Source organism: Ranitomeya imitator, chromosome 1 (assembly GCF_032444005.1).
Source record: "Ranitomeya imitator isolate aRanImi1 chromosome 1, aRanImi1.pri, whole genome shotgun sequence".
Taxonomy (NCBI): domain Eukaryota; kingdom Metazoa; phylum Chordata; class Amphibia; order Anura; family Dendrobatidae; genus Ranitomeya; species Ranitomeya imitator.
In genome coordinates this window covers 650849089-650867438 of record NC_091282.1, presented here as the reverse complement: position 1 = coordinate 650867438, position 18350 = coordinate 650849089, and the positions used below count along the sequence as shown (strand labels likewise).

Here is an 18350-nt window from a genome sequence, read left to right as displayed (position 1 = left end):
ATATTGGAATATTCATCACAGAGTCTCCACATCGAGAACAGCAATTGTCCTAGAAAAATCACCAGTCCGATAACCTGTCCTTTTATATACTGTCTTGCTGCTTGTAATATTTGGCTGCTGTTGTTTATTTCTGATTATATTTTCCCAGGTCAATTAAATGTCTTCATTGCAGAAATCCCTTATTCCTCATCATTGGAGTCTCAACGGCATTACTATTATTATCTCACGGTGATGATGATTTACTACAATAATTATTGTTAGAGTAATAAACTTTTGTTTTACCAGCTGCAGTATGTTACTTGAATTTCATATTTTATTAATGTTTTAGGAAGATCATGATAAGCAGTGGTATAAATCATGAGTGCTAGCCATAACTACCCTGGTGCACTTTCACGTCTAGCCCTTTTTCCTGTCCAGAAATTATTTCTTTGGATTTTTCTTGCAGGCAGTTGCTCCAGTCTGCATTACACCTCTCATGCTGCATTTAAGTAGCCATATTGCCTCAATTGCCTAGTTTCTGTGCTGACCTTGATTTCCTAAGAAAAGCTTAATTTTCTGTTGTTATCTATAGTTAAATTTCATTACCTGTTGCTACTTTGTATTTTTTATTGCAGACAGTTGCTCCATTCTATATGGCTCCTATCACGTTGAATTGATTTTTTACCCGTCACTGCATTATTTTTTTCCTGCAGGCAGTTGCTCCAGTCTGCATTACTTTGCTCCTGTTTCATATTTGTCGCCATACAGCCTCACTTACCTAGTCATTATCCTAGCCCTGGTTATCTAAGAATAACTTAGATATATATTGGCATACTTAAATTACTTCATTCTACCCTGGATTTTTCCAACAGGTAGTTTCTCCAGTCTGCCTTATCTATTTTAACAGGAAGAACTTTGTTTATGGGTGAAAACTTAGGGTATGTGCACACGTCAGGATTTTGTGCAGAATTTTCCTGAGGAAAATCTGGCACCACTCCCAGGAAATCCGCATGCGTTTGTTTTTAGTGCGTTTTTTGTGCGTTTTTTATGTGTTTTTTAAATGCATTTTTTTGTGCGTTTTTTAAAACACATAAAGTTGGTTGAAAAAAAAAACATCCCATGAGGTCATTTCCTGGTCCAACCCCTCTTCTCCATTTTGCTTCCTTGTAGGATTCAACATGCCGCACCATCGTCTTACTCCACAACAGAACCGGCTACTGTTGCATACGGCACTGCTTTTGCTGCACCACCACAGCGATCTGGTAAGATAATTTCATTAGATGTGAACATTTTGCGTATTAGGCTGGGTTCACACTGTGTACAGCAGCCCGTTCAACACATACGTTAACGGTCTGCTGTAACGCAAGTGCTGTCTTTGGCACATCGCTAGCGCAGATAGAGCATCTGCCAGCTCTATCTGCACTAGCAGTGACGGACCCGGCAACGCTGCAGTCCGAGTCTCGGGGTCCTACCATCACTCAAATGACGGCACATGGCTAGCGATGCATCCGACATAGGAGTCAATGGCGGCGCTAGCGGACTATGTTTCACCACGTTATGCAGCGGTGTAACGAAGTCCGTCAAACGGACTGGGGGAACGCAATGTGAACCCAGCCTTAGGCTGCGGAGATGCCGAGTTTATGACGCTGCGGATTGGCAGCAGTATTCCATGCGTTGTACAGTTCCATGTAATAACACATACTATATTCTCCCATAGGAGCAATCTCGGAGAAGAAGGAATAGCAGACGACAAAAAAGGATGTGGGTTCATCCCATTATTCAGGAATGGGAGGAAAAGGGACACTTCCATGTTCTTTTCCGGGATTTAAGGAGGTAAGATATAGGGAGAAATGGTATATTGACAGCTGAGTTTATTTGTAACTTTTTATTGCTATATACAACGTACAATATGTGTGTGTTTAAAATTATTTTAATTTTAATTTTTTTTTTCCTTTTTATTTTCAGCTTTCCAGATAAATTTACTCAGTTTTGCCGGCTTTCCATTGTGGCATTTGATCGTCTTCTAATTCTTCTTGGTCCACACCTCACTTATGAAGATACGGTTATGTGAAGAGCAATCTCTGCAGAAGAAAGGCTGCTCATCACCTTGCGGTAAGGCCTTGCTGCGAGTGCCCCCCTAAATGCTGCCAAAATGCTGCCAGTTCCCCCATAATGCTGCCGCAATGCTGTGAGTTCCCCCATAATGCTGCCACAATGCTGCCAGTTTCCCTCATAATGCTGCCGCAATGCTGCGAGTGCACCCTGTTTCCCTCATAATGCTGCCACAATGCTGCCAGTTTCCCTCATAATGCTGCCGCAATTGTGCCAGTGGCCCCATAATGCTGCCCCAATGCTGCCAGTTTCCCTCATAATGCTGCCGCAATGCTGCGAGTGCACCCTGTTTCCCTCATAATGCTGCCGCAATGCTGCGAGTGCACCCATAATGCTGCCGCTGCCAGTTTCCCTCATAATGCTGCCGCAATTGTGCCAGTGGCCCCATAATGCTGCCACAATGCTGCCAGTTTCCCTCATAATGCTGCCGCAATTGTGCCAGTGGCCCCATAATGCTGCCCCAATGCTGCCAGTTTCCCTCATAATGCTGCCGCAAATTGTGCCAGTGGCCCCATAATGCTGCCACAATGCTGCCAGTTTCCCTCATAATACTGCCGCAATGCTGCGAGTGCACCCTGTTTCCCTCATAATGCTGCCCCAATGCTGCGAGTGCACCCTGTTTCCCTCATAATGCTGCCCCAATGCTGCCAGTTTACCTCATAATGCTGCCGCAATTGTGCCAGTGGCCCCATAATGCTGCCACAATGCTGCCAGTTTCCCTCATAATGCTGCCGCAATGCTGCGAGTGCACCCATAATGCTGCCGCTGCCAGTTTCCCTAATAATGCTGCCGCAATTGTGCCAGTGGCCGTATAATGCTGCCCCAATGCTGCCAGTTTCCCTCATAATGCTGCCGCAATGCTGCGAGTGCACCCTGTTTCCCTCATAATGCTGCCCCAATGCTGGCAGCACGCCCACATAATGCTGCCACAATGCTGCCTGTGTCCCCATAACGCTAGTGGCCATGATGTGTATGTTTTATCTTGCAATACATACATTTAGTGTTAGTAGGTTTTCTAAATTATTTTTTTCCTTTCTTCAGGTTTTTAGCCACAGGAGAGAGCTACACATCCCTGCACCTCCAATTTAGGCTTGGTAAATCCACCATCTCGCAAATTGTAGGGTGCACATGTACCATCATCTGGCAGAAGTTGCAGCCCATCGTGATGTCTTGCCCAACCGAGGAGACATGGCTGCAGGTTGCAGCAGGGTTTCAAACTGTGGCCAATTTCCCCAACTGCGCAGGTGCTGTTGATGGCAAACATGTAAGAGTGCTGAAGCCACCACGATCAGGATCAAGCTTCTTTAATTATAAGAAGTATTTTTCGGTGGTCCTGATGGCGGTGGCTGACGCACATTACAAGTTTGTTGCCATCGACGTCGGTGCTTATGGCAGTTCTGGGGATTCTCTGGTGCTGCAATCATCACAGATTGGACTTCAAATTCTTCGAGATGGCGGCACGCTCCCAGCCCCAAGACCTTTGCCAGGTTCCACACATGCAGTGCCCTTTGTGATGGTATTGGATGAGGCATTTCCCTTAAAGCCCCACCTGCTGTGCCCATACCCACGAAGAGCACTGGATGATCGGCATAGGATTTTTAATTATAGGCTGAGCCGTGCACGAAGATATGTGGAATGTACCTTCGGGATCATGTGTAGTCGGTGGAGGATCTTTCACACTGCCATCCATTTAGATCCGGAGACCGTGGACACTGAGATAAAGGCATGCTGTGTGCTCCACAACTATGCTCGGGAATACAGCACAGAGGTAGTTGAGGAGCCACAGGTGTCGGAATTAGTTGCAGTGGACAACTTTGGTCAAGGAAAGCAATGTAACTCGGGTGTGCGTGTGAGAGAAATCTTCGCAGACTACTTCATGAGTCCTGAAGGAGCCGTGCACTGGCAATACTCTTTTGCCGGTGTAGAGCAGCCTGAACTGCAGAGAAGATCGGATGCCTAAACTGAATCAAGGCCCAAGCCTGGACGTCAGATATAACAGCAGAGAACATATGACGGCTGAACCCTATCAACTAAGGAACCAGTCTGTACGGCAGAGATGATAACACCAGAGAAAATGCGAGGCCTAATCCCTATCTACCGACGCCAAATCCCTATCTACCAAGGCCCTTTTTAATCATCAAATTGAAAGCAAATAATTGTTAATAAATACAAAATATGATTAAAACAATAATCGTTTCCATGTTTTTTTCTTTTACTGTTGCTTCATCAGATCCCATTATCCGATTTTCACATTTTTTTGATAATCCCAACTCACAGAGTAGTTAAACTAAACTTTTTTTAATAAAGTAAAATAGTTTTATTACATACAAGAAACTGTTTTTAATATTGTTCAAGGAAGATACATAAGCTGATGTAATATCAAACATTAAATAACAAATTTTTTTTTTCAATAAACTGACATTTTTTAACAAAACTTAAATAACTTTATAATATTTTGTCTGGAACTCTAACGGTTAAACATTCTCTTCACTCCCATCTCTACTCAAAAAGGATGAGACGTCAAATCTCAAAAGTGGTGATATTCGGGTTGATATCCATAACCCGTAAATAAGTCTGGACGGGAGGAGACACTGGTATTGGGCGTACTTGAACGATGGCCAGTTGCACTAGGTACAGGTGTATGGCCATAACTGTACGCATCTACATGGTCGGCCCTGTATGTTGCCGCCTGTCCATAATGCTGCGATGCAGCTGCTGGTGGTGGTGGTGGAGGCACAATGGGGTTGTTAAAAAGGTAAAAAATACCCATCATAACTTGTTGAGCAGGGGGTAGGGTGGATGTGCCATCAATTGCCATTAATAGACAATTGGCTGCAGTCATGTACATTTGCTGCTTGTCCCGTGGGAGTGGTCTAAGGCAGTCTGCCAAAAGTGACCCAAATTTGTCTTGCTCATCTTGCTTTGCCGAATTATCAAGCAGATTGAGCGTTCTGCTTGTTAAGTTTTCAATAATTTGAGCTTGTTTGGTCTTCTTTGGTACCGCCCTTCTCAAAGTCACGGGACGGGCAGAAGCAGCCCCCATCCCCATGTGCCTCGACACACCACCACCAGAGTTGGCTGCAGCGTCCGAGGAAGTTGAAGTTGTGTTAGAGTCCAAAAATTCTCCCGTATTTGCTGCAATGTCACGTTCTCCAAAGGTATCAGTAATTTCTGGTGACCTTCCGGACAAAGACATGTTCCCCGTAGAATCTTGGCTGCCCATCCTGCAGTCTTGTACTTCCTCTCCAATATTGTCCTCCGTGGTGTCACCTTCATTAAGGTCCGGAGGTGTTTGGGCATAGACGTTGCTTTCTGTTCTGCAGACCAAAGAAAAACCAATGTTACAAAAATACAATTTGAAATCATGAGGTCAAGCAAAACAATTTTTATATATTATCTACCTCCTCAAACTCCGGCTTCCCAATATGAACTGCAGCTGGTCTGCATATGGCACCCTCTTCCTTGGCGGTGAGCTGCCACTTGGACTCTTGAGGGATTTCATGAATCTGTCTGTCACAGACCGCCATCTCTTCTTCACATCGCCCACTGAAATGAAATAATTTAAAAATAAAACATTACAAATCCATTTTTCTTACATTTTCAAAATAATTTAAAAAATCAGTACTTTCAAATCATTGTTTGCCCCTGTTTCGGGAGATTCGGCCACTCTGGAAATAGAGCGTTTACAATTTGGGGCCAGGCATCACGCTTTGCCCCCTTGTATTTATCACTTGACCGGTCCCAGACCTCAGGGTGTTTTTCAATCTAAAAAATAACATAACAAGGGAAAAATTGTATTAAAATTAATTGTGGGCTAAAAGAAATATACGGTTATCTACAGTAGCACAAAGACCGTGTGCAAGAAAATACATTAAAGTGTTGGTTTTTTGGCCCGTTACGTCCGACATTTTCCACCGTCCTTGCGCAACAGTAACTATTCCCCCTCCTCGCCGTACTTCATTTAATTAAGGGCGGCAGATGCGTTGAAATACTGCATCCACTGCTCACGTCGTGCACTAGGTTGACAACTTCGGTCAGAAAGTGGACCCGCAGCTTTGCTACGGACCCATACCAACACAATTGTTTAAATTTCCTAACCCATATGTATGTATATACACATACAGTCATGGTCAAAAGTATTGACACCCCTGCAATTCTGTCAGATAATACTCATTTTCTTCCTGAAAATGATTGCAAACTCTATGTTGATGCCTTTGCCCAAAAAGCTCTACTTTGGTCTCATCTGACCAGAGAACTTTCTTCCAAAACGTTTTAGGCTTTTTAGGTAAGTTTTGGCAAACTCCAGCCTGGCTTTTTTATGTATCGGGGTAAGAAGTGGGGTCTTCCTGGGTCTCCTACCATACAGTCCCTTTTCATTCAGACGCCGACAGATAGTACGGGTTGACACTGTTGTACCCTCGGACTGCAGGGCAGCTTGAACTTGTTTGGATGTTAGTCGAGGTTCTTTATCCAACATCTGCACAATCTTGCATTGAAATCTCTTGTCAATTTTTCTTTTACGTCCACATCTAGGGAGGTTAGCTACAGTGCCATGGGCTTTAAACTTCTTGATGACACTGCGCACGGTAGACACAGGAACAATCAGGTCTTTGGAGATGGACTTGTAGCCTTGAGATTGCTCATGCTTCCTCACAATTTGGTTTCTTAAGTCCTCAGACAGTTCTTTGGTCTTCTTTCTTTTCTCCATGCTCAATGTGGTACACACAAGGACAGAGGTTGAGTCAACTTTAATCCATGTCAGCTGGCTGCAAGTGTGATTTAGTTATTGCCAACACCTGTTAGGTTACACAGATAAGTTACAGGTGCTGTTAATTACACAAATTAGAGAAGCATCACATGATTTTTCGAACAGTGCCAATACTTTTGTCCACCCCCTTTTTTATGTTTGGTGTGGAGTTATATACAATTTGGCTTTAGGACAATTCTTTTTGTGTTTTCTTCATTTAAGACAAATTAAATGAAGATAATAATACCAAATAATTTGTGTTTGCAATCATTTTCAGGAAGAAACTGAGTATTATCTGACAGAATTGCAGGGGTGTCAATACTTGATGATTGCCCGATTATAACGCATTGGGTATTCTAGAATATGCATGTCCACGCAGCCACGTAGTATATTGCCCAGCGACGTAGTATATTGCCCAGCCACGTAGTATATTGCTCTGCCACGTGGTATATTGCCCAGCCACGTAGTATACAGCACAGAGCAACATAAGATATTGCCCAGCCACGTAGTATACAGCACAGAGCAACATAAGATATTGCCCAGCCACGTAGTATATTGCCTAGCCAGGTATGTCACCGTTTAAAAAAAAATAAAATAAACATACTCACCTTCCGATCCGAGGGCCCCTTGTAGTTCTGCCGCCTGTGCGAGGTGCAGGCGGCAACTTTCGGTCCCAGCCTGCTTGCGCAGGGCCTGTGATGACGTCGCAGTCACATAACCGTGTCGTCATGGCAGGACCTTCTGCCAGACGATCTGGGGCAAGGGAACGTGGCGGTTGTATTGCGTGGAGCGGGAAAGGCGTCGTAGGTGAGTATGTAATCGTTTTTTATTTTTTTAAATTATTTTTAACATTAAATGTTTTTACTATTGGAGCTGCATAGGCCGCGTCAATAGTAAAAAACTTGGTCACACAGGGTTAATAGTAGCGGTGTGTATGCGGGCGCCGGGCAGTCAGTGCGGGGAGTAAGGAGCGAGCGGCCATTTTCTTCCGGACTCTGCGCGTCGCTGATTGGTTGCAGCAGCCATGACAGGCAGCTGCCGAGACCAATCAGCGACTGAATAACCGTGACAGAAGGACAGACAGACGGAAGTACCCCTTACACAATTATGTTTATAGATATATGTATATATATATATATGTGTGTATATATACTGTATATATATGTATATATATATATGTATATATATATATGTGTATATATATATATATAATTTTAAATATATTTTTTAATATATATATTAATGGAACACAGTCGGACTGGGTAGCGGTTAGCAGTGGGGTACCACAGGGGTCAGTATTGGGCCCTCTTCTTTTTAACATATTTATTAATGACCTTGTAGGGGGCATTCAGTGTAGAATTTCAATATTTGCAGATGACACTAAACTCTGCAGGGTAATCAATACAGAGGAGGACAATTTTATATTACAGGATGATTTATGTAAACTAGAAGCTTGGGCTGATAAATGGCAAATGAGCTTTAATGGGGATAAATGTAAGGTCATGCACTTGGGTAGAAGTAGTAAGATGTATAATTATGTGCTTAATTCTAAAACTCTGGGCAAAACCATCAATGAAAAAGACCTGGGTGTATGGGTGGATGACAAACTCATATTCAGTGGCCAGTGTCAGGCAGCTGCTACAAAGGCAAATAAAATAATGGGATGCATTAAAAGAGACATAGATGCTCATGAGGAGAACATAATTTTACCTCTATACAAGTCACTAGTTCGACCACACTTAGAATACTGTGTACAGTTCTGGTCTCCGGTGTATAAGAAAGACATAGCTGAACTAGAGCGGGTGCAGAGAAGAGCGACCAAGGTTATTAGAGGACTGGGGGGTCTGCAATATCAAGATAGGTTATTACACTTGGGGCTATTTAGTTTGGAAAAACGAAGACTAAGGGGTGATCTTATGTTAATGTATAAATATATGAGGGGACAGTACAAAGACCTTTCTGATGATCTTTTTAATCATAGACCTGAAACAGGGACAAGGGGGCATCCTTTACGTTTGGAGGAAAAAAGGTTTAAGCATAATAACAGAAGCGGATTCTTTACTGTAAGAGCAGTGAGACTATGGAACTCTCTGCCGTATGATGTTGTAATGAGTGATTCATTACTTAAATTTAAGAGGGGAATGGATACATTTCTGGAAAAGTATAATGTTACAGGGTATATACACTAGATTCCTTGATAGGGCGTTGATCCAGGGAACTAGTCTGATTGCCGTATGTGGAGTCGGGAAGGAATTTTTTTCCCCAAGGTGGAGCTTACTCTTTGCCACATGGGTTTTTTTTGCCTTCCTCTGGATCAACATATTAGGGCAAGTTAGGTTAGGCTATGGGTTGAACTAGATGGACTTAAAGTCTTCCTTCAACTTTAATAACTATATATATAATATATTTTACTATTGCATACAGCGCTAGAATTCAGAAAAGCCGGTTATTAAATTCCCGGCTTTTTCTATCTCCTCTGTTCTCTTCTATCGATAGCTGTTAACCTAAAGGGTTAAATTACGGAAAAAAATGGCGTGGGCTCCCGCGCAATTTTCTCTGCCAGAGTGGTAAAGCCAGTGACTGAGGGCAGATATTAATAGCCTAGAGAGGGTCCACGGTTATTGGCCCCCCCCCTGGCTACAAAAATCTGCCCCCAGCCACCCCAGAAAAGGCACATCTGTAAAATGCGCCTATTCTGGCACTTGGCCACTCTCTTCCCACTCCTGTGTAGCGGTGAGATGTGGGGTAATGAAGGGTTAATGTCACCTTGCTATTGTAAGGTGACATTAAGCCTGGTTAATAATGGAGAGGCGTCAATAAGACACCTATCCATTGTTAACCTTTGCACATATAAAGGGTTAATAAAGACAGCCACACATCTGATTTTAATATTTTAATGACATAAAGACACCAAGTTTTAGACCACATTTTATTTAACTGGAAATCCAAGGGTTAAAACCCCCCCAAAAACATTGGTTTACAAGGGAACAGGTGCAAATGCACCTGTCCCGTTGTAAACATTACTGCAGATGACATATATCATCTCTGCGCAGCCTCACCGGCTGAACGGCCCTTTGTAAACATTACTGCAGATGACATATATCATCTCTGCGCAGCCTCACTGGCTGAACGGAGATGAACTGATAGCATGGGAAAATTTTCCCACGCTCCAGAGTTCACCTCCGGTCAGCCGGGGAGTCCGCACAGCTGCAGTGAGTACCTAACGAGTTCCCCCGAACAGCGCAAGCTGCCTTCGGGAGAACTCGGTATACAGTGAACGGGATCGCTTTATGATCCCGTTCATTGTATCGGCGGCCGCGGTTTAGAGCAGCCGCATGTTAGGTGGCTGCTCTAAACTCTAGATCATCGTGGGACACTCATTAATGGGATGCTGCGGAGGGTAGGTATTTGTTGTAGTTTGTTTTTTTACTTTTTTTCTGACGAGGGATTCGTGGAATTGGGCGTTTAGGTGAGTATGGGTGTGTTTTTTTATTTTTTATTTTAGGTGGCTATCGCCGGGTACAGGTATTTATAATTTTTTTCCACAGGTAACCACTGGCCACCAATGAAAAGGAATATTATGGAAAGTGTAAACATTTTTTTATTATTTTTTTTCCACTGGCCACCAATGAAAATGAATTTTAATGAGGGCATAATTTATTTATATATTATTTCCCCTGGCCACCAATGTTAATTATTAAACACTGGCCACCAATGTAAATGAATGAAAGGGACGATAAAATATATTGAATTAAATTAACACTGGCCACCAATGTTAATTATTACACACTGGCCACCAATGATAATTTAGTGTGGGGGTGAATAGTTGTATTGTTTAGGGGGAATGGGCCCGTAACCACTGGTCACCAATGGCAATTATTTTAGGGGACATTTTGTGGGGAAAATTGGGACATTTTATTTGGTTTAGGGGGAGGGGGCAACATTAAAATCAAATAAAGTACATAACAGCTGGGACAGTTTGATGGGAAATACTGCTCCCATCGAGCTGAGCCTGCTACAACGACTTGGAGGGAACAGACATAGGCCGATGGGAGTAGTCTCATCGGCCGATGTCCAAACACACACACACACACACACACATATACACAGATACACATATATATACACATATATACACACACACACACACTTACCACACTTATCATCTGCAGCACATCCAGGCTCATGCGATCATACCACTCCATGTCGGCAGCCATAAGACAGGAAGACGGGAATGATGTGGGAGTTTCCTCTTCCTGGATTATGGGATGCGCATGAATGGCATGATGGGATAGCCATTATGGGATGGACATTGTGTTGTCACTTCCTGTTTTCCCCCAGTTTTACCGCAAAAATAACACTAGAAATCCCCAAATTTTTATATGTTTGCGGATTTCTAGCGTTTCAATGCAAGTCTATGTGTGCGGGAAATCAGCGATTCCGCAAAATTAATGAACATGTTGCTTTTTTTTCCACGATTCGTTTTTTTCGCGGAAAAAAACGCAACATTTGCACAATTTTTGCAGAATCCATAGAAACGATTGGGAACCATATGTAAGCGTTTTTTTCACGTTTTTATTGCGGTTTTATAGCAAAAAAAATGCGAAAAATACTGAACGTGTGCACATGGCCTTAATGTATCCATGAGTAAAATGTAAAAGAAGTGAGGTTATGATTTATTTTTTCTCTTTGAAATCAAAAGTCCTGGAACCGTAACAAAGTGGGTGCCTGATCCTCCTGGTGATGAGCAGCAAAATATGCAACAAAATAAAGGATATTTCTGAACAACGATCTGTGACAATTAATAAAACTTTTTTTTATTTTGTATGTAATATATTCAGAGATGGTTCCACATGATTAGAAAAAAAACTGACATGTTACTGGCTTATCTTCTGAGAAAATCTGTTATGGTAGAGTACATATGAAACTTTAACATACACTCCTTGACAGACGTTATGTCGCTTATCCATGTTATGTAAAAAAATAATAAATTACTGATAGGGGTTTGTTATAAATCTCCAAAAATAATGGAAGCAATGGAGAATATCCTCGTAAAGCAAATAGATGAAGCTGCGACTCAACGAGAAGTCATTATTATGGGGGACTTCAACTACCCTGAAATAGATTGGGGAACAGAAACCTGCAGTTCCAGCAAAGGTAATCGGTTTTTGACAACTATGAGAGACAATTACCTTTCACAACTGGTTCAGGACCCAACAAGAAAGGGGGCACTGCTAGACCTAATATTAACCAACAGGCCAGACCGCATATCAAATATAAGGGTTGGGGGTCACTTGGGAAATAGCGATCACAAAATAATAAGTTTTCATGTATCCTTTAAAAAGATGTGTAGTAGAGTGGTTACAAGGACACTAAACTTCAGGAGGGCAAATTTCCAACGGATGAGAGAGGATCTTGGTGCAATTAACTGGGACGATATCCTGAGACACAAAAATACACAAAGAAAATGGGAGACGTTTATTAGCACAGTATATACCGTATGGGAATAAACATACTAGAAATAGGAGGAAACCAATATGGCTAAATAGAGCTGTAAGGGGCGCAATAAGTGACAAAAAGAAAGCATTTAGAGAATTAAAGGAAGTAGGTAGTGAGGAGGCATTAAATAAATACAGAAAATTAAATAAATTCTGTAAAAAGCAAATCAAGGCAGCAAAGATTGAGACAGAGAGACTCATTGCCAGAGAGAGTAAAAATAATCCTAAAATATTCTTTAACTACATAAATAGTAAGAAACTAAAAAATGATAGTGTTCGCCCCCTTAAAAATAGTCTGGGTGAGATGGTGGATGAGGATGAGGAAAAAGCCAATATGCTAAATGACTTTTTTTCATCAGTATTTACACAAGAAAATCCCATGGCAGACAAAATGTCTAGTGATAAAAATTCCCAATTAAATGCAGGCAACAAAGGAGAAACTTGGCGGCACTCACCGGTCTTCAAAACAGGTTTCTTTATTTCATAAATTCACGGCACGGGGATGTATACAACAAGAGCAGCTGGCGAACAACGGCCGTTTCGCGCCCTTCTGGCGCTTCAACGGGTTCCCCGTGCCGTGAATTTATGAAATAAAGAAACCTGTTTTGAAGACCGGTGAGTGCCGCCAAGTTTCTCCTTTGTTGCCTGCATCGCTGATGTCCGTTCTGGCTGAGCACCTCTGGTCTGCCGGCTGGCTGCAAGCTGTGAGTTCTCTACGCTTTGTTTGGAGTGCGGTAGTGCGGTCAGCTGTTTTCTGTTGTTGCAAATAATTCCCAATTAAATGTCACCTGCTTAACCCAGCAGGAAGTGCGGCGGCGTCTAAAAATCACTAAAATTGACAAATCTCCGGGCCCGGATGGGATACACCCTCAAGTACTGCAGGAATTAAGTACAGTCATTGATAGACCATTATTTTTAATCTTTAAAGACTCCATAATAACAGGGTCTGTGCCACAGGACTGGCGTATAGCAAATGTGGTGCCAATATTCAAAAAGGGAACAAAAACTGAACTCGGAAATTATAGGCCAGTAAGCTTAACCTCTACTGTGGGTAAAATCCTGGAGGGCATTCTAAGGGACGCTATACTGGAGTATGTGAAGAGGAATAACCTCATGACCCAGTATCAGCACGGGTTTACTAGGGACCGTTCATGTCAGACTAATTTGATCAGTTTCTATGAAGAGGTAAGTTCCGGATTGGAACAAGGGAACCCAGTGGATGTAGTGTATATGGACTTTTCAAAAGCTTTTGATACGGTGCCACACAAAAGGTTGATACATAAAATGAGAATAATAGGGATAGGGGAAAATATGTGCAAGTGGGTTGAGAGCTGGCTCGGGGATAGGAAACAAAGGGTGGTTATTAATGGAGCACACTCGGACTGGGTAGCGGTTAGCAGTGGGGTACCACAGGGGTCAGTATTGGGCCCTCTTCTTTTTAACATATTTATTAATGACCTTGTAGGGGGCATTCAGAGTAGAATTTCAATATTTGCAGATGACACTAAACTCTGCAGGGTAATCAATACACTTGGGTAGAAGTAATAAGATGTATAATTATGTGCTTAATTCTAAAACTCTGGGCAAAACCGTCAATGAAAAAGACCTGGGTGTATGGGTGGATGACAAACTCATATTCAGTGGCCAGTGTCAGGCAGCTGCTACAAAGGCAAATAAAATAATGGGATGCATTAAAAGAGTCATAGATGCTCATGAGGAGAACATAATTTTACCTCTATACAAGTCACTAGTTCGACCACACTTAGAATACTGTGCACAGTTCTGGTCTCCGGTGTATAAGAAAGACAAGTACAAAGAATTAAAAAAAAGATTTGAAGAGACTGGAGGTGTGTTTGACAAGCCCAGGTCAGAAGAGGGCCCAATACTGACCTCTGTGGTACCCTACTGCTAACCGCTACCCAGTCCGAGTGTGCTCCATTAATAACCACCCTTTGTTTCCTATCCCTGAGCCAGCTCTCAACCCACTTACACATATTTTCCCCTATCCTCATTCTCATTTTATGTATCAACCTTGTGTGGCACCGTATCAAAAGCTTTTGAAAAGTCCATATACACTACATCCACTAGGTTCCCTTGGTCCAATCCGGAACTTACCTCTCATAGAAACTGATCAAATTAGTCTGACATGAACGGTCCCTAGTAAACCCGTGTTGATACTGGGTCATGAGGTTATTCCTCTTCAGATACTCCAGTATAGCATCCCTTAGAATGCCCTCCAGGATTTTACCCACAGTAGAGGTTAAGCTTACTGCCCTATAATTTCCGAGTTCGGTTTTTGTCCCCTTTTTGAATACTGGCACCACATTTGCTATACGCCAAAGCAAGCCCCTCTTCCACTGCAGCAGATCTCCAACAGGCCTGGTCACCTCAAGTCCCTGTGTCAACAGAACAGTTTGTAGGATTCTGTCTCGAAATGGCCTCAATGGTCGAATCAGGGCCCAGAATCCAGCACTAAACAAAAGGCAAATAAAAAACTGTGTGGCATTTGCAAAGTTACACGGCCTGCTAAACAGATGGATGCTGGAAAAGTGGCAGAAGGTGGATTTCTCTGCTGAATCTTCAGTAGAATTACATTACAGCCATCGCAAATACTGCAGGAGACCTACTGGAGCCCGTATGGATCCAAAATACACCCCCAAAACAGTTAAATTTGGTGTTGGAAAGATCATGGTCTGGGGTTACATTCAGCATGGGGGTGTGCAAAGCATTTGCAAGGTGGAAGGCAATATCAATAGCCTAAACTATCAAGAAGTATTAGCTACCTCTTATATTCCAAATCATAAAAGGGGTAAATTCTGCAGCAGGATGGTGCTCCATCTCATAGATCCAGGGTCGGACTGGGGCACCGGGACACCGGAGAATCCTCCGGTAGGCCCCGCCCCTAGCTCCTGCCTCCCTCATTTGTGCCTGCTCTGCATGCTCGTAGGGTGCACCAGCAGTGCGCACTTTATTATATAGCCGGCATCGGCTGGCAGACTGCACAGGTGATGGGAAGTGCAGGAGCAGCTCCTTCACATCACCTGCTGCCGCTGCCATTCCTCTGCCAGGAGAGCTGTGCTGTGTGTGCGGACCCTCACTTCAGCTAGCAGTCAGAGGAACAGCTGACTGTGAGGCTGAGGCTGAGAGCAGACAGCACACAACAGCTGACCGGCCGCAGTCACCTGTTTCCTGTGCTGGGTATCTCTGCTCCTCTTCTACAAAGCCCTGGGCAGCGGTGTAAACGCTGATTGGCTGCAATTCAGCCAATCAGCGTTAGTTTTATTTGTGTGAGTTCACAGTACAGCTCAGGCAAGGAGCTGTGCTGTGATTGGTCAGCAGTTCTACCCAAGCAGCAGTGGAGCAGAGGGAGTCTGATGGCTGCAGTCAGTGTGACTGTAAGTAAATAACTATATGATGCCGGCACCCTGAGTAGATCTCCGGCCACAGAGGCAGTTAGGGGAGGGGGCCCCATGCATCCTAAAGGTGACACGGGTGGGGGCCCACAGTGATATTCTAATTTTTGGGGTATGTGCACACATATTCTGGGTCCACTGCGGATTTTTCTGCAGCGGATTTGATAATTCCGCAGTGGGAAACCGCTGCGGAAAACGCAGAAAGAAGTGACATGCTGCGGAATGTAAACCGCTGCGTTTCTGCGCGTTTTTTTCCGCACAGCGTTTTCTGTATCCCATAGGTTTACATGGTACTGTAAATGCATGGGAAACTCCTGCTGACCCGCAGCTGCGGAAACGCTGCGGATCCGCAGCAAAATCCGCAGCGTGTGCACATAGCCTTACTGTGGCTCCCCTTTCACTCTCTGAGCAGGCCCATAGGAAAATAGAGGTGAAATAGTGGGGGAGGGGGCCAAAGGAAAATAGAGGTGAAACAGTGGGGGAGGGGGCCCATAGGATATTGGGTGACACGGTGGGGGAGGGGGCCCATAGGATATTGGGTGACACAGTGGTGAAGGGGGTCCTCAGGTGATTAACACCTTTACCACATCTGCCTTACATGTATGTATGTTAAATGCCAGTGTCAATCTCTGACTGCAGCATATAACACATGCCAGCATGCGTGCGGATTATTCTCTTACCCATTGGTGCCCATGAGGTGATCTTGGGTCGCCGATGGGTTTTAATGACAGTCAGGGGTCTTCTTCCTGCTTCTTCCTGTAGCCGAGCTTTAAAGGGAACCTGTCACCCTGTTTTTTCAGATTGAGATAAAAATACCGTTAAATAGGGCCTGAGCTGTGCGTTACAATAGTGTATTTTGTGTACCTTGATTCCCCACCTATGGTGCCGAAATACCTTACCAAAGTCGCCGTTTTTGCCTGTCAATCAGGCTGGCCTGGTCATATGGGCGTGTTGACATCGCTGTTTCTTCCCCCAGATCTTGCTCATCTTTCCGTTGGTGGCGTAGTGGTTTGTGCATGCCCAACTGCTGAATCCACTAATGCGAACTCGGCTTCAGCAAAATGGCCGCCGCGATCTCCATCTGCGCACGCGCGGCATCCCACGGCCATTTTCCTGAAGCCCCGGGCAGCAGAGCACTCCATCTGCGCACGTGCGGCCTCATTAAGATGGCCGCCCCCACCGATCACCAGGGAAATACTGCCAATCGCGTGTTTTTTCTTCACCTGCGCAGTGGACTCAGCAGTTGGGCATGCGCAAACTACTACGCCACCAACGGAAAGATATGCAAGATCTAGGGGAAGAAACAGCGATGTCACCACGCCCATATGACCAGACCAGCCTGATTGACAGGCGAAAATGGCGACTTTGGTAAGATATTTCGGCAGCATAGGTGGGGAATCGGGGTACACAAAATACACTATTGTAACGCACAGCTCAGGCCCTATTTAACGGTATTTTTTATCTCAATCTGAAAAAACGGGGTGACAGGTTCCCTTTAAAGGAGACCATAATTTCTTCTATATGCAGGGATGCTGTGGCATCACTGTATATAATAGCACATGCGATCGGATGATCGCATCTTCATGTCCTCTAAGGCTATGTGCACGTGTTATGGATTAGGCTTAGGAATTTCTGGTGCGGATTCTGCCTCTCCTGGCAGAAAACACACCTGCGGATTTGTCGCATTTTTTTGTGCGGTTCCGCAGCGTTTTTTGTGCGTTTTTGCTGTGGTTTTCTTGCGGATTTGCTGTGGTTTTTACCCCTGTGGTTTTTATAATGGAATGGGTACAAAAACGCTGCAGGTTCACAAAAAAGAAGTGACATGCTACTTCTTTTAAACCGCAGCGTTTCTGCAGCAAATTTTCCGCAAAGTGTGCACAGCATTTTTTTTTTCTCATTGATTTACATTGTACTATAAATCAATTTCGGATTTGCAGCATTTCTGCACCGCAAAAAATGCTGCGGATCCGCAGAGAATCCGCAACGTGTGCACATAGCCTAAGGGGGCTAACTGTACCAGTGAAAGGTAAAAAGAAAATAAAAAAAATCCTAAAAGTTCAAATCACCCTTTTTATCCCATTGAAAAAAATATATTTTAAAAATAAAAAACAACAAATATTTGGTATTGCTGGGTTCAGAAAAGTCCGATCGATCAAACTATAAAAACAATTAACTTGATCAGAAAACACCGTAAAAAGAAACAAATGCCAAATGTCCTTTTTTCTGTTCGCCACAATTCCACAAAAAAAGCTACAGTATAACAAATGATGAAAACATTACATCTATCCCAAAATCATACTAATAAAAACAATGTCTCGCCCCCAACAGAAAGCTTCCCTGTGTGTAATAAAATACGCAGCAGTCGCCGTCTTCTGCCGCTGTGTCGTTGCTTGTGTCTTCATTACAGTGGAATATGGCCACCGGTAAGTATTTTACTACACACACTGGACCTACATTACTGCTCTCCTCTGCAGAGTAGTATATAGAGGATCTGTCAGCTCTCCTGTGTGGTGTAGTATATAGAGGATCTGTCAGTTCTCCCGTGTGGTGTAGTATATAGAGGATCTGTCCCCTCTCCTGTGTGGTGTAGTATCTATAGGA

At 43.6% G+C, this 18350-nt stretch overlaps 1 pseudogene; it reads left to right on the top strand.

Annotated features, from left to right (window-relative positions):
• Nucleotides 1-1111: 1111 nt before the first annotated feature.
• LOC138658011 (uncharacterized) lies at nt 1112-4175 on the top strand (annotated as a pseudogene).
• The last annotated feature ends 14175 nt before the right edge of the window (nt 4176-18350 follow it).